Consider the following 16,577-nt stretch of genomic DNA (forward strand, 5'->3'; position numbering starts at 1 on the left):
CAGAACACCTATTTAAGAGCTTCTTTTTTTTTTCTTTATTTTTAATGTACTGATGGGTTCCATTTCCTGAGAGCTAAGTAACTCCATGAAAGCAATTTTGTGTATTTTGGGGAAGAGTGGTAATTCATAAATCCTTTCAGTTCTTAAAAAAAAAAATCGGGGCGCCTGGGTGGCTCAGTGGGTTAAAGCCTCTGCCTTCGGCTCAGGTCATGATCTCAGGGTCCTGGGATTGAGCCCCGCATCAGGCTCTCTGCTCAGCTGAGAGCCTGCTTCCCCTCCTCTCTCTGCCTGCCTCTCTGCCTCCTTGTGATCTCTCTCTCTCTGTGTCAAATAAATAAAATCTTTTTAAAAATTTTTTTTTAAAAATCATTCTGAAAGCTCTGGCAAAAATTTTCTAGCACCCTAATTCAGTGCCAGAAAAAATTATTAATACCACGGAAAACCCTGTTCAGAATATAGAAAACACTGACTAACCAGTAAAAGAAAAAAAAAAAAAAAGCAAACAAAGTGAATATTTGATGTTTAAACTGAATCCTCTTGGGTTTAAAATAGTAAGCAGAGCTAATGAAAAGACAATTATCCAAGGAAGTTTAGAGCAAACAACTGGTTGTTTATTGCACTGTTTGGAGGTCTTAATTACAGAGATAAATCATTCATTTAACAACTTTACTGAGCCCTGCTATGTTCTAGGCTCTCTACTAGACACTAATAACATTAAGATAAATAAGACATAGTATCTACACCTAGGACACCCAGAGAATGGAGGTATCGATAAACATACAATATAACTCGATGGATGCATTGATAAAGGGTAGGATATTTATTACAGGATAACAAAAGAAGGGTGGAGGTCCTAGAAGATTCAGGAGAAATATTTTTTTATATCAAAAGTGACTCTACCAGAGCACTGATTTGCCACGATAATAATTACTCTATAGTTTATATGAGAATGGAGCAAGGAACTTCTCAGATTATTTACCTAAATCTGCCACAGGCTCTAATTTACATGATTCAGTTGCTATTTTCCAGTTTGGTAAATATTCAACAGTTCAAACAGATCCAAATGGTTTTTTTTTTCTTTATTTTTTTCATATGTCTATATAATCCAAATCCCAAAACACTGTCCTTCTCATTTCTAATCAGTCAGTTTGATTAATTTCCTATGGGGGAAACAGGTCATTTCCCAGCATACATCTAGTGATTAATTTCTGAAAGAATCAGTTTTCTTTTGAAGGAAGAGGTTCCCTTATCAAGAGAAATACTTAAGCAGAAACTGGATGATCGCCGCCAGAAATGCTCTGGAGGATTTCTGCCATGAGTCAGGCTTAAAAACAGACCATTTCCATTGTCCACTCCAGGCTAAGACTACCCACAATTAAGGAAATAGTTTTGAGGGAGCATAAAATCTTTGAGAGAAAGAGGAATTGCAGAGCATTGGGACAGTGTTTGTTTAACCTGGTGCACAACCATGAAACAAATCATCTAGAATAGGACAAAAGTTAAAGAGGGGAGACAAGTCAGAAGACTTGCAATAATCCAGGGAAACGATGGAATTTACTTGGATTGAGGAGCAAATAGTGAAGACGATGAAAAATACTTGAAATTCAGGAAATATGTGTAGAAAGAAACAGCAGAAATTATCTTTAGACTAGATTTAGGGGCTGAGGGAAACGGAGTGATCAAGAATGACTCAAATTTTAAGCCTGAACAATTGAAAAGAAAGTTTGAGGGGAGAACACAGTTGGAGGATGGGAAATCAAAAGTTTCTTTCTGAGGCACCCTAGGTTCGGTTGGTTAAGCATCCGACTCTTGACTTTGGCTCAGGTCATGATGTCAGGGTTGTGAAATTAAGCCCTGGGTCAAGCCCCAGGTGGAGCCCCCCTTTAGGACTCTGCACTGAATGTGGAAACTGTTTATCCCTCTCCTTCCCTCTCTGTCCTCCCCGCTTCCCTTACACACACAAGGGCACTCTCTCTGTGTCTCAAATAAATAAATAAATAAAATCTTTTTTTAGAAAAAATGAGTTTCTTCCTGAATCTGTTAACATTTGAACTATACAAACAATCAGGTCAGACAAACAACTACAAATACATATCTGTGGCTCAGAGAAGGGACTGAAATTGGGTATATCAATTTGATAGCATTTACACTTTCAGGGAAGTAGGGGGCAAAAGCCATTTTGGATGACTGGAAGAAAGAATGGGGAATTTAGCTTTTAGAAAATAAGGAAATATCTTGATGACCTTGAGAAATATCCTGATATCTTAAGATGAAAAAATTATTTTAGTATCACAACAAAAAAAGACTTAAAGAAAATGTGTTAAATTTTATCATATTTAATTAAGAACATTTTGCTATTCAAAAGACACAATTAAAGAATAAAAAGGGAAAATGACAGAGGGAAGATATTTGCAATACACATAACTAAAAATTAGCTCAGACCTAAAATGTATAAGAAATGACTATAAATTGATAAGTAAAACAAATAACTCAATAAAAGAAAATGGACAGAAGATTGAAATTAGTTACATCAGAAAAAACCTGAATGGCCAATAAATGCAATAAGAGGGGTTCCATCTTTTTTATTTCTTCATTTCTATTTTTTATTTTTTATTTTTTTATAAACATATAATGTATTATATTACAGGTCTGTGAATCGCCAGGTTTACACACTTCACAGCACTCACCATAGCACATACCCTCCCCAATGTCCATAATCCCACCCCCCTCTCCCGACTCCCCTCCCCCCAGCAACCCTCAGTTTGTTTTGTGACATTAAGAGTCACTTATGGTTTGTCTAGAGGGGTTCCACCTTATTAGAAATAAGAAAAATAAAAAATACAGCCATTATAATATACCACAACAATACACCAATGTATAAAAATTGAAAGTCTAACAAATTCAAAAACTGATAAGGATGGCATAATATAAACTGCTTTAAACAATAAGGGGAAATTGGAATTATCCAATAAAATATCTCACATGCATATCTTATGATCTAGCAATTCTACTCCAAAGTGAGTATGTTAGAAATGGGTGCACATAAGTAGGACTATTCATAATAGCCAAAATAGCGGCAACAACCAAATGGCCATCAGCAGTAGAATGAATACATAAATTGGTATAGTCATACAATGGACTATCCTACAGCCATAAAGATGAATAAACTAGAGCCACACTTAACAAGGATGAGCCTTAAAAACACAAAGTTAAAGAAGACAGTCATTTAAAAAAATACATACTATTCCGTTTTCAACTGTATTGTTTAAAAATTTATTTTTACTCATGAAAAACTATTTTCAAAAAAAAAATAAGGAATCTATTGCCAAAAAATATAAAGCAATGTTCACTTTTAGGGGAGCAGGGTAGAACTATCCCTAAGAAGGGAAAAGCAGAGAGCTACTGGCTTATTACAAACTTCTATGGATATTTGCTTTATAGTAAGTCATTAAGTTGTACGTTTATGTTTTATGTACTTTCCTGTATGTGTAGTATTTTTCACATCTCTAATCAGAACAATTGTCAGTATCCTCAGGCATGGTGAAGGAAAGCAATCAATAATTCTCAGGTCATTCAGAAAAGAGCCCTTGAAGGAAATATATGAAACTTTTTTAAAAGTATGTTTCATGGTAGATAGCAGAAAAAGCAATTTTTTTCCTGTTCATAATCTACATTAATATTTTCATTGAATTTTTATAGATCTGGCAGGATTACCTATCAATGTTAACAGTGTCAAGAAACATTTCTAGTGTACATGGTACTATTAAATTATCTGGTACTAGTTCTTCTGCAATTAGTCATTTTCCTAAACTATAAGTTTGAGGGTAAAATAAAAAGATATATATAATCCCATGTTGTAGCAAGAGACAAGCTCAAATGATTCAGAGATTATTAAATAATTATACTTGCAATAATTAAAAAATGTTAAAAAGGGGGCGCCTGTGTGGCTCAGTGGGTTAGGCCGCTGCCTTCGGCTCAGGTCATGATCTCAGAGTCCTGGGATCGAGCCCCGCGTCGGGCTCTCTGCTCAGCGGGGAGCCTGCTTCCTCCTCTCTCTCTGCCTGCCTCTCTGCCTGCTTGTGATCTCTCTGTCAAATAAATAAATAAAATCTTTAAAAAAAAATGTTAAAAAAATTCTTAAGTAAAAAAAAACAGTATGTTTTTTCTATGTGTTTATAAATAGAGTATCTGTGATAATACTTGGAAAAGTACTTAGGGATTCAGATACCCTAAGTTTGTTGGTAATTTTCTGCCTGGTCATTTTCAGTCCCTCTCTAAAAGAGTTACAAAATCAGGACTAGTATTTTACAGCTTTTTTGAAATAAGCTTCTTTTAATATTCTAAACATTTCCATTTTCATGACTACAGTAATTTATTTTCCTGTTTTGGTTTTACTTGTCAAGGAAAACAAGGTCTCCTATCAGCTGTTTCTTTACTTGATTCACAACAGAGAAAAAAAACTACCAAATACAGTAGCCAATTCTGACTTGAAGACACTAACATATGCTCAGAAGAGATAAATTCAGCAAATTCCTTGCATATTACTAGATATTTAGATATTTGGACTCATAACAGGGAAAATGTCAGAAGTTTGCCTAAACCTATTTAATGCAGCTTTCTAAACTATCACATACTTATAATTTTTAGAATAAGTTTTATTGCAGGCATCCACACTGAAGACAAGCTTTAACATGATATCAGAGCCTTACAGATACACTTTTAGATGACAACAATATAAAGAACAATTTGATAAACAGCAATGATACTATTAGTCGAACTACGACAGCCCAGCATTGGATAGGATTTTCACATTATCAGACACTTTCATATATCGTTATTTCTAGAAAAGGAAAGGATAAGGAAATAAATTTGACTCATAATATGACCTAACGGTCACATTTAGTTGAAGAAGCAAGCTTCGTCCTTAGAAAAGCTGTTTGAACTCCAGGTAAAACATCAGACGTTAATTGAAGTGACTAAGCGAGCCCACACAGTAGGAAGTGACAGTAGACAGCTCAGTTGCTGATTCTCTGACGCACACCAAAGCTCTCTATCCTTGTGCACCACCGCTCTGCAGCCATTGCAGGGTTTCTCCACTCACCATGACCTAATGAAGGACCATGGTGAGCCATACTCATTGTCTCCATTCCCTTATCTGTAAGGCTTCAACAATAACTTTCTCTACTTCACAGGGTTTTACTTTGAGTAAACTGAACACATAAAATAGACCATATAAAACTTACCAAGAAAAAAAGATAGAAAAACAGAATAACTCTGAGCCAAAAAGTAATTTTTAAGTGGGAATTTTTGCTCTGAAGTCATACAGGCAAGTAATTTATTTTACCACCAGCTATACATTTTAAAAACCTATTTTATAGTAATCCTTGATTTTAATTTTAAGATGTCTTTTTCTAAAGATATGCCCCTCTTTTGAAGAAAGTGCAAAATACTTTCACATTTGCAATTCCCAATCCTATTAGGTGAAAGACTTCAGTTCCCTCCAGTCTGGCTGGGTAATTAAATAAAGGCCATCGCTTTTTTAAAAAAATAGATTGCATTGAGCTCCTTGTCAGAATGCCAGAAAAAACCCGATCAGGAAAAGTTAAAACGTGAAAGCTTCAACGTTCACACGCTCTTGTTACCAATTATCTACATGTTTTGATTAAGTGAAATCAACAATAAACCTCCCTTTTTACATACACAGATCAAGCAAAGTGCTTTTCCTAGTAGGGGGAAAAAGTAAGTTCTCATAAAAATTCCTTCAGGATCACTTTCCTTATGCAAATAAAGCATACCTACAATATTATGAAGTTTTTGTTACATGATTATAAAACTCATTTGGATAGAACCCATGAAGTACAGACATTTTCTCCGAATTCTAACATATATGCATTTAAACTGTGGTCATTGATATTTTAGGCCTACCCTGCTACTAAAGTCTATGGCTTATCCAAAAAAGTCCTCTATTTTGTTAAAACTTGCTCCAGATAATGGCTTTACAAGGATATCTGTTTTTACTGACAGTACTTTTGATGGTTTTTTTTTTTTAAGATTTTGTTTATTTATTTGACAGTGAGAGAGAGAGAGAGCACACGCAGGGGGAGGAGCAGCCAAGACAGGGAGAAGCAGGCTCCCTGCTGAGCAGGGAACAGGACGAGGGCCTCAATCCCGGGACCCTGGAATCAGGACCTGAGCCAAAGGCAGACACTTAACCAGCTGAACCACCCAGGTGCCCTCTGACAGTATTTTTGTTAGGATACTCCCTTAGCAGATTTGCTGGGTTATCCCTGTTAAACAAATGTATTCACAGTCTCTTCACTTGACCAGTTTTGAAGTTATGCTTCAGCTAAGAAAATTTATTTTAATCTGGAATTTACAAATATTTCCCCACTAACTAGTCTACTTCATTTGCGTGTGATAAGTGGAAACTATCGAAGCAAAAATTCATTTTTTTCCCAGGAATTTTTTGGAAAATATTGTATGACAGCAGAGGAAGCAAAGGTGACTAGCACTCCACTCATTGAAAGTATGAGCTGAAATAGTAAGAGTAATGGTAATGATGATAGTTATAATAGTCAATATTTATGAAGCATTTGCTAACCACCAGGCCTTCCATGTAATAAACCAAGGAGAGGTATTATTATTACAACTACGTTTAAGAGGAAGGACCTAAGGTTCAGAGAAGTTCAATAAAATGTCTGAGATCACAGAGCTGATAAATTGCAGAGCTGGGATCTCAAGGCAGTTTTTTCAGATTCTAAAGCCTGTGTATTTATCCTTTAGAAACTCATCTTTAGCACAATTTGAATTCGGCATGTTATTTTTATTTTCCAAACTCTGAGTTTTCAAGCTAAGAAAGAAACTCTCTAAAAACAATTTCCTCTACATTATAAGGATAGTTAAGTTCTCACTAGTGCCCTCTGCATTATGAGAGGCACCATGTTTTGATAATGTAGGTTTTCCAAAAGTTATTATGTACTCACATCTCTTACTATCAACAAATACACACTGGCTCTAATTCAAATTGGTACCTACAAAATCATGACACTCAGATGGTTTGGCAAATTTCTTTACGTTCTTCCTCACGTCTGTTCCCACTCTCAGCGTGACGATGTAATATATATGCCTCCTTTCTGAACCATGCTGCTTCCATCTGTCAGCACCACATAGAAGCTGCTCTGGTTTCCTTTCATTCCAGGCTCAAATATGCTCACAGTGCCCACAAAGCCACGCATACGCCTCACCGCAATGACAACTATCTTCACATCCAGGCCACAAAGGCTACCATCTCTGGAGATTTCCTAAACCTCCAACCCTCAGGAATGATGGATTTGTCTGTCCAGGGTCAGAAAGTGTGGCTTCTCAGTCTTCCCCAAAACCTGTGTAACACTTTTTCCAAAAAAGACAATTCTGGTGGGTTCCAGCGTCTCAAGAAATAGCTCTCAACATTTTATTCAGCCTTTTATTAATCATCCCTTCCTTAAAATTTCACCAAACTCCTCATTATAATAAAAAGTTCTGTTTGGGGCCTTGACTCCTCTAACTCTGAGAGAGGCAGTCCCGGGGACCTGAACTTCCTCTGGGTACTGCCTCCAATAAACTCCCCCCTCTAGGAAAAAGAACACTAAAGCTGGCACACATATCCATGTGATGAAAACAGATGCTGAGAGGGAGCATTGGTGAAGGTCTGAGAGGTACTGGTGAAAGCCTGTGGGCTTTGGGTAAGTTTCAGCTGGAAATCCTGTTCTACTATAGCTTCAAACTCCTGTGTCTTTTTCTGCACATGTGGTTGAATGAATCATATACTATCTGGAATTCTTAAACGTCTTTTCTCGTTCTAATGCTGTCCTAACTCAATACCACTCAGACTCGTATTTACCATGGGCCACCTGAAAAATCCTGATTTTGCTCCTCTTCTGATGAATTATGCCTTTTTCACGTGGTGATTTCACCGACATTTTGTATGTACTGAACAGGCGTAGGATGCGACCCTGTTTCTTTTCAGTCTTAAATACATCACTTTCTCTCTACTTTTGAGAGTCAGAGCAATTTAATAAGATACAGATTTTAAAGAACTGCTGAAATCACAAACAATAAAGATTTTCTTAAATCAACACTAGCTCCAAAAATATGCTTTCACCACATACTTGAATCAATTTTTTATTTATTTTTTTAAAGATTTTTATTTATTTGACAGAGAGAGATCACAAGTAGGCAGAGAGGCAGGCAGAGAGAGAGGAGGAAGCAGGCTCCCTGCTGAGCAGAGAGCCCAATGCGGGGCTCCATCTCAGGACCCTGAGATCATGACCTGAGCTGAAGGCAGAGGCTTTAACCCACTGAGCCACCCAGGCGCCCCTTGAATCAATTTTTTTTAAAAAGCTTTAAAATTATTCTCCAGATGTTAAAGTCTATCTAATTATATTATTCTGGTAAAAAAAGAAATCCTATTTGGCTTGTAGCACTTATCAGAACAAGGAAACTTTCCTTTTCTAAAACTCTGAAGATTTTACAATCCCTTCTCTTAAATTTTTTATATTTACTTCTCAAACTTGTTTTATATAAATTGACTCTAACTTCATTTTTTTTCCCCCAAACCTCACTCAGGAAACATCAGTGACAGCATGAAATGGTCTTAATTTTATGGTAACACTTACCCATGGCAGAGATTGAAATGAAGACTTCCTTTCTTCTCCACTAGTTCTAGAGAACCAACAATAAGTGTGACTTTTTGTTTTTTTATAGTTTGATATAATCTGAGGTATAAATGCCAGCATAGAAACATATAGTTATAAGACTCTCCTCAATGGCAACATTAAGGAAGTTAGAAAATAAGAATAACTCTCTCAGGAAAAAGAGCTCTCTAATTAGAGGGATTCTTTTATCCTGCCTCAAAAAAAAAAAAAAAAAAAAGAGAGAGAGAGATTTTTATTATGCTCCTCTAAAATATGTTCTTAAATTTTAAAGGTAAAATTGATAATTTCTCAATAATTTTAAAAGTGGACCAATAAAAAGACTGTAAATGAGGCAAAAAAAAATGGTAGGAATAAGAACTAGAGGGCCTACAATCTATGAGAATACTCTTCAGGATAATGTTTATGTTAAGCAAATGTGAAATTATCCATCAACTAAAAGAAAATATTTACCAGTTTGTGAGTATTTATTTTCAATTATTTATGTATATACAGAAAAGTTCAATAGGATCTTACATTTTGACATACTAGATTTTAATTTCTCAGGTAAGTTTTAAACATCTAAAAAAGCAAGATTTGTGTATATGCATTTACACATTAGGTTTCTTATGGGATTCAACAATATTGAATGATATAATCATTGGGACTGAGAAGACAAAAATATACAGCAATTGATCTCATGACCAGTTTAGGTCATAGCTTTCTCATGAAATCCACACAATCATGCAACACACAAATACAGACTTTCTACAAAATCTTTGTGGAATTTAAATTTTCAATAAATTAAAATGCGGTTGACTTTTATCTCAGAATTCCCATCAGGATGTACAACAGATAACAGACATTCAGTGAATGCTTGCCAAAGGAATGAATGCATTAAAGTTAAAATTCAAAGACATTTAAGGGAAAATTACATTTCTTTTCATAGTAGATGGAGATTGTAGCCACAGGAAATTTTATTTTATATGCGGCTATTTTTTATTATGGCTTCTAAAATCAAAATACTTTTGGAAAAAAGAATCTAGAGTAGATTTGTTCTAAACTTTGGTAAAATTCTTTCAAAAAATTTTCCTAGTATACAGGCTCAGTTAAGAAATGCTTCAGTGCTAATGGATCAGCTAGCTACATACAGAGACATGGACATAGATATAAATACTTTCAAATATATACAATTATGGAACTTAAAGGAATTATACATACCTATAGAAACACAATCATATGCACATTAACAAAAAAAATCAAAAAAACTATTTTCAGGTAAAATTAGAGAATTTGACTAATATTTGTTTTTATTAAATAATTTTTACAAAAATAGTTGAGAATGAATTATCAACAATGAGTATACATATATATTTTAATAAAATCTATAAATATTACTTCACAAACTATGAATTGCATGTATTCCAGGATTACCTCTTAAACTAGTTTTCTTGGTATTGTGAATAAAAATTTTTACACAGAACAGTGTTTCTTATTATGGCTTATTATTATGGCTTATTATATTTAAAAACCAATAATATTTCCTCTTTCCTAAGTGCTTTTTAAACATTGAGGTATTTTTCTATTTTATCCATTATGGCTTTCCCAACCTTTCTTTCATTAAATGTTTTCTATTTGAAAACTGGATAGGAAAGTAGATAGTGTGTATTTTATACTTAATTTTGAAGGAGACTTGAAGTGTTAAAAGTTATAAATGAACAGGTAAAAAAAATTTTTTTTGAACATTTCTTCATTTTCAGAGAATGTTACCTTGTAAGTAATGTTATAATAATGGGAAGGAGGGGCAGCTGGGTGGCTCAGATGGTTGGACTACCACAAGCTCTTGAATTCAGCTCAAGTCCTAGTCTCAGGTGGTGGGATCACCCAAGCCAGGAGTTTGGGGATTCTCTCCCTTTCCCTCTGCCTCTTCCCTGCTTGACCTGTGTATACACATGCATGTGTTCTCTCTCTCCCCCCTCTCTCTGGTCTCTCTCTAAATCTTAAAAAAATAAAATTATGGGAAGGAATTAAAAGCTTTAAAAAAGTGACACTGACAATTTTATCAACTTTTAGTTTTTCAAATTCTCTTCTAGTTTTCTTCTAAACATAAATATAATTTTACTTGGTTTGTAATCATAATTGTTGACTCACAAACTGGCCCCTCCCTACACAGAGTGCACAGAACAACAGAAGAAAGAGGCAAACCACTCCAGACGGGTGGATGGAAATTTTAAGAAGCAAGGGAACTTACATATGAGGCTAGTCTTAGGCACCTGGTCCAGAGTAAACCTCTACACCCAAAGCCAGAATCTTAACAGTTTATGCAGAGGCATCAACCAGATTTAGTCACATAACCTGTCCAGAAGGTCTCAACACAGTGTTCTCTCAAGGTTGCAACCTTGAATACTGCTCCCACTGTGGGAACCATGGGCAGAAGGTATGGTCCATGGGTACGGGAAGGGTAAAGGGCCTCTGACTGCTCACTCTGCTCCAGGTTCAACCTGTGGTCACATCCTTTCCATAACCTCCTCTAACAATAATACAAAACTACTTTGCATTCTGCCTTATTCACTGTATATTTTATCTTTAACATCATTTTATGCTGTTTCATGGTAATTATCAAAATATTTTAAGTTTTCACTTAGTTCATATGTCAATGTATGAATTGTATTTTAAAATTAGTTTTTAAATCTTTCTCATTTCAATCCTATACTTGGTTATTTTTAACAATAGCTTTTAAAGTGAACACTTAGAGTTGTAGCACTTTTCTGAAGTGCTCTAGTATACATTATCACAAATGTTAGATGTATAAGGAAGACACTTTCAGACATATAAATTATGGAACTTAAAAGGAAACTTAGAGCTGAAACTTCCTTATAACCTCTTACTATGGCATCTTTTTTCTATATACTGTCTTAGAGCTACTATCCTATGTTTTTCCTTAGTACTTCTAAACATCTCATTGCTTAAAAACAAAAACTTTTTGGAACACCTCTTTTCTGTACAACTTAAAAGCTGCCTCAATTTTAAAGTTCACACTCAAACTTGCTACTCTAGCTGGTGTATTTTCTTACAATGAAGCGTGCCCCCCACCAAAAGTAATTTTCTTAATTATGTCTCTTTCAAGCCTCCATTCTGCCTAATGGTGGTAACTATATACTTTATTCTTAGTAGATTTGGTCAATCCAGGGTTTTCCTAGATAGTTTTGGGGTTTTCTTAGTCAAGTTACCATATTCTTTCCCATTATCTAAGTTCCAGGTGTTCTAGCTTACATACTGCCAAAGGACTGGGGCAAAGGGGCTAATCTACAGTCATCATTGTCCAGACCACTCTTTCGGGAGAGACACATTGCCCCATCTGGTCTGCAGGCATTGTCGGCCCTCCACACCTGTCCTCTCAGAGGTCATTCCCATTTTTATCTCTGATTCAAACTTAACAAATCATGCTACTAACTGCTGGCACAGTTTCCAACAGGTCAACCAGATTTCTCACATTTTCTGCACATTTCTTAGAGGCATAGAATAAATGGACCACTGTCCCCACTACTCTCAGGCACCTCCAAACTAAGCAAAATTACTTCAGGGTCTCTCTGCCTCAATACATTGTGAAGTCTCTCTACTTAAAAGCTTAACTACCATGATGGCACAAGTAACTAGGCAAGGTGCAAGATCCCAGGAGTTTGTGAGCTTCAGATGATAAAGCAGTATATTTTGAGATGTCCACATGGAAAAAGTAAGGATTGAGCTAACCATAAAGAATGGTTAGAATTGGGGCACCTGAGTGGCTTAGTTGATTAAGTGTCCAGTTCTTAGTTTCAGCTCAGGTCATGATCTCAAGATCATGAGATGGAGCCCCATGTCAGGCTCCACACTCAATGGGGAGTCTGCTGGTAATTCTCGCCCTCTGCTCCTCCTTCCCACTCTCTCTCTCTCACTCTCTAAGAGAATAAATAAATTAAAAAAAAAAAAAAAGAATGAGTAGGATTTACAAAGACAAATGAGAGTGAGAACATACTGGATATTTTGAGGACATGGGCAAAAGCATAGAGTCTAGAATGCTCAAATACAATTGAAATGGACATTTTTAAAGAATGCAAATATATCTATCTGATCAAGGTCCTATTAATAACTGATAGAAAAACTTCCATTATGGTTCTTTTTCATTCTAATGCAAATATGATATCTCTGATTATCTTTCCCTTTACATGTTTCGGAAAAAAGGAGGTAGCATGGGAAGAACAATGATTCTACCTGATCACATAATAAGGTGACCCAAGGAAGCCTTCTCTTCCAGAATAACTAGATTCTTCCTGACTGCTGGTCCCTGGCCTCTGGCAAGTTCTTTCTCTTTCAGCGGCTAACCATTAGGATATATTCTACCTAGTGTCGACACCAATATCTAAATTAGCTGCTAAGAACAAGAATGCTATCCAAAACTTGAAAGATTACTGGTTAAACCCATGTATATTTATAACAAAAAGCAACACTCTTTGGATTTGAGGGTACAAAAAATTTTTAATGGGTCCTAGTATTAGGACAGCAGTAAAAATTTCATGGAGGAATTCATGAAAGGATGATATGTGGGTTGAGGGAGGTTGAAGAAATTATAAATTGGAGAGCACTTAGATCCTGATGGAGGGTTAGAACTTGGAGAGCTATTGGCCTTCTACCAACAAGCAATAAAGAAAGTGCCACAATCTTTGGAAGTGGATTCTAGAGAGTGAGAACAGCTGCTTGTCTCCAAAATTCACAAAACACAAAACTGAGAAAAGACTCACTATCCTTCTAAAACCAGGTAACCCCATTGCTTCCTCAGTTACAAGAAGTGAGAGTTTTTTTGCCTCCACTTAGTTCATAGGATTATTTATTCTTTATGGAGCACATGTTTTACTAATATAAAATTAATTAGTAAATGTTCAGAAAGCGCTCTGAAAGTCTCTGAAAGGATCAAATCAGTTAATTCCATTTCTATTTTAAAATTCTTAAAAATAATGATTTTTATAAAAATAGGAGCAATATAGGGAACCTGGGCGGCTCAGTCGATTAAGCAGCTGCCTTATACCTCAGGTCAAGATCCTGGAGTCCCAGGATTGAGGCCCACATCAGGCTCCCTGCCAATGGGGATTCTGCCTCTCCTGCTGCCCCTATCCCCTCTTGTGCTCTCTTGCTCTCTCTCGCTCTCTCGCTCTCTCTCTCTCTCTCCCTTTCTCTCTCTCTCGCTCTCTCTTATGCGTTCGCTCTCTCTCTTATGCGTGCGCACTCTTTCTCAAATAAATAAAAATCTAAAAAAAAAAAAAAATAGGAGCAGTATATATCCCAAATAAAAGAAAAACAAGAATGATTAAGATTGATAAATTTTCATCATTAGAATCTGTTTTGTTTGATAATTTTTGTGAGAAATCATTCCACCAAAATTACAGCATTCATGAAAAGTATGCTGAAACTGCTAAAGTAAAATTGGGGTACTTTACTTTTAAGAAGAATTTCATTTTGAAAATTGAAAGAATACAAGATAGTTCTATGTATCTATTTCTAATGATATGTGCTGATAATAGAGACATTAATATTTATGTTCACAAGAAGTTTAAGTCTTAATTTTAATTTTTGAAATATCACAATGTTTCACTGCTAGACATTTTTAATGATGTGATTTAAAATTTAGTTGAAAAAATTTGTGAAAAGGAAAAAAATTAAATAAAAAAATAAAATTTTAGTTGGAAACAAGAATAGAGGATTTCCTTTCTTCCCATTAACTGTGCTATATGCTCAGATAGCAGTTGGCCTGAAAGTCAACAAATATGCTGACTTGTTCCATGGTACACAGATGAATAAAATATTTGTTTTGATTCTTAAGCTAGTCAAATTAAGACAAAGATGAATGTTCACATACGCATGACAGTGTTTCCTAGCACTCTCAACAAAATGAAGGCCTTGATAAACCCACTGAGCCTGGCCCATGTTTTTAATAAAATCCTCAGACAACTTTTCTGGTTGCCATATCTTTACAACATCTAGATTCCAGGTGAACAGTTTAATATATTGCCCAGAATGTAACTTCACAATAAACAGCTTTAATAATCAGTCACTTTGCATTTTTATGTTAATATTTAGCTTAATTAGCTATAAGAGAATCCCAGAAATGTTTTCCAAATGGTTACTGTTAATCTTCATGGACTAACAAAAAATCTAGTAAAAATGTTTTAACTTGGCTCTAATGTGTTTTATATCCATGTTAACTCACTCAACTCCTTGTGCTCCATAAGCACATGTGAGAAATAATGTGTAGACACACTCTGGTTTCATCATTCAAGAATTAATAAAAAGTACAACTCACCAGAAAGCCACTTTTTCTGAAATTGCTAAATAATTCTCAGTATCATTATCATTTTATTATTGCACCTGAATGGCTTCAGGATATACTTGGTGAATAGTAAAACAATTAGAAAAAATTAAGGCACATTGCTGAAATCAACACAGGTTTTTCTATTGCTCATTTTTCTATTGCTCATGTCAACTACACCCAAGTCCAACTCCTGTCAAATAAGTAGTCTATTTTCAACCAATATTTCACATAATAATACTTTGGGAACATGGAATTTATATATCTGGCATTGTTTTCAGAAGAATACTTAGAAGAACTGGATATTGATGAAGTTTAATTTTCCTTTTGAATTCGGGAATACACACACATACACGTGTGTGCACACACACAAACACACAGGGGAAACTACCTTCCAAATCAGTAAAATGCTTTGCAAATAGGAAGAACATTTGTATCTTAGAAAACTCAGGTGAGAATGACAGAAACACTTAGTTCATTTGCCTTTAAATTTAATTTTTATTCATTAACCAAAATTTTACATTTGCAAATCAGATAGTAAAACCACTGTAGTGATCTCAGATTTTGGCTATAAGGTAAGTGAGAGTTGCATGTTAGAGTGGCCCATACAACTTAACTTTCCTTCTAGAGATAAGAAAAGAATCCTAATCCTAACTCTAACCCTAAATACGCTGATAATAACCAAAGGACAAATCTCTACCTAGAATACTTATCTGCCCTAGATTTGAAAGGTCCTGAAGAGAAAATACTGTCTTAACATGTCCTCTTAAAATTAGGAAACCAGAATGGGTGATTTGCAAAGTCCCTTCTAGTTCCAAGAGGGTATGTGTCTCTCCTGTTAGGAACGCTACACTGGAGGGAAGATTGAAGCCAATCTCCCTATTAAACAAATTCTTATTTACAAGAATCACTTTCTATTAGCTTATCACTAGAGGATACGATAAATAAAGTGTACTTGCGTTCCTATGGGGTGAATTATTATAAAATTACCAATGTTCGAGTTTTTAACCTACAAAAGCATCATTTTTAGATAGTTCAATCTATTAAAAGGACACAGTTTGAGATGAATAAAAAATATACTCCAAGATTTTGACACCAATTTCATACTACAATCATCACATTTTCATTGAGGCTTATTCCACGCCACGCTGTACTGAATAAAATATACAGGCATATGTATGTGGGTGTGGACAAGGCTGCTTGAGGATAACAGGAATTTTACCATGTAATTTAGTCATCTATTTTTCCCTCAAATTTTAAACACTCTTTTAGACTCAATGAGTTGGCCAGATTGTAGATATTTAGAGGAAAACATTTTTCATAATGAAGTATCTTTTAGGGATTTTTATTTTATTATGAACCAAAAGGTACATGGGCATGATACTTTCATAGAAATATCAAGATAATTTTATGTGCAAGGCGAAAACATAATTTAGACAAAATATATTTAAATGATCAAAGTGGTTTTTAAGTAAAATGAAATTTCTAAAACGTAAGACTTGAAAATTTCACCTGCATTGGATATCTAATTAATATTAGCTCTTTAGGGAGTATCATCTATTCAGGGA

This window comes from Enhydra lutris, unplaced genomic scaffold, assembly GCF_002288905.1.
Source record: "Enhydra lutris kenyoni isolate GAN:26980312 unplaced genomic scaffold, ASM228890v2 scaffoldscaffold21, whole genome shotgun sequence".
In the NCBI taxonomy this organism is placed as follows: Eukaryota; Metazoa; Chordata; class Mammalia; order Carnivora; family Mustelidae; genus Enhydra; species Enhydra lutris.